The sequence below is a fragment of the Colobus angolensis genome, unplaced genomic scaffold (assembly GCF_000951035.1).
Source record: "Colobus angolensis palliatus isolate OR3802 unplaced genomic scaffold, Cang.pa_1.0 Scaffold42, whole genome shotgun sequence".
Lineage (NCBI taxonomy): Eukaryota > Metazoa > Chordata > Mammalia > Primates > Cercopithecidae > Colobus > Colobus angolensis.
The window spans coordinates 5,387,932-5,389,372 of NW_012117599.1; positions in this window are offsets into that span (position 1 = coordinate 5,387,932).

Here is a 1,441-nt window from a genome sequence, read left to right on the forward strand (position 1 = left end):
GATGGTCTCGATCTCCTGACCTCGTGATCCGCCCGTCTCGGCCTCCCAAAGTGCTAGGATTACAGGCTTGAGCCACCGCGCCCGGCCATCCAGCCTGAAATTTTAATTTTATTTTTAGAGATGTAGTCCTGCTATGTTGCCAGGCTGGTCTTGAACTCTTGGCCTCAAGCAATCCTCCCACCTTGGCCTCCCAAAATGCTGGGATTACAGGGCATAAATCATTAAAGTCATTAGAATAAATGGGCAGTGGCTCTGGTGCCCCCATTTATTCTAATGATTTTAAAAATTATTATCATTGAGATGTGATTCATGTACCACTAAGTTCACCCTTTTACAGTTACAGCCATGATTGCCATTCAGTGGTTTTTAGTGTGTTCACGAAGTTGTACAACCATCGCTACTATCTAATTCCAGAATATTTCTGTCACCCCGAAAAGAAAAACCAAGTATCCATTAGCAGCCACTCCCCATTCACCTCTTTCCCCAGCGACTAGCAATCATTGATCTGCTTTATGTTTCTGCAGATTTGTTGTTCTGGACATTTCACACAAATGAGACCACACAATATGTGTCTTCCTTTATGTATGTGTCTGGTTTCTTTCACTTAGCGGATTGTTCTGAGGTTCACATGTTGTAGCCTGTGTCAGCACTTCATTCTCATTCCTTTTTATTGCCAAATCATTGGTCATTGTAAGGCTGTTCCACATTTTGTTTATCCATTCATCGATTGATGGATATTGGGGCTGTCTCCGCATTTTGGCTACGACGAGCAATACGGTTATGGACATTTCTATACACGTTTTCGCATAGACATATGTTTTCATTTCTCTTGGTTATATACCTAGGAGGAGAATTGCTGAGTCATAGGATAGTTCTATGTTTAACTTTTTGAGGAACTGACAAACTATCTTCCAAAGCAGCTGCATCATTTTACATTCCCAATAGCAATTTATGAGGGTTCCAATTTCTTCACATCTCTGCTGGCACGTATTACTGTCCATTTTTTTCAGTGCAGCAATCCTAGCGGGTGTGAAGTAGTATCTCATTGTGGGCTTGATTAACATTTCCCTAATGACTAATGACTTGAACGTCTTTTCCTGTTCTTCTTGGTCATTTGTATATGTTCTTTGGACAATGAAGATTTTATTTTCTTTCCTCTTTTTTTTTGAGACGGAGTTTTGCTCCGTCGCCCAGGCTGGAGTGGAGAGGCATGATCTCGGTTCACTGCAACCTCCAGCTCCCAGGTTCAAGTGATTCTCCTGCCTCAACCTCCTATAATCTCAACTGGGATTACAGGCACCCACAACCATGCCCAGTTAATTTTGGTATTTTTAGTAGAGATGGGGTTTCACTAGGTTGGCCAGGCTGGTCTTGAACTCCTGACCTCAAGTGATTCACCCACCTCGGCCTCCCAAAGTGCTGGGATTACAGGCATGAGCCA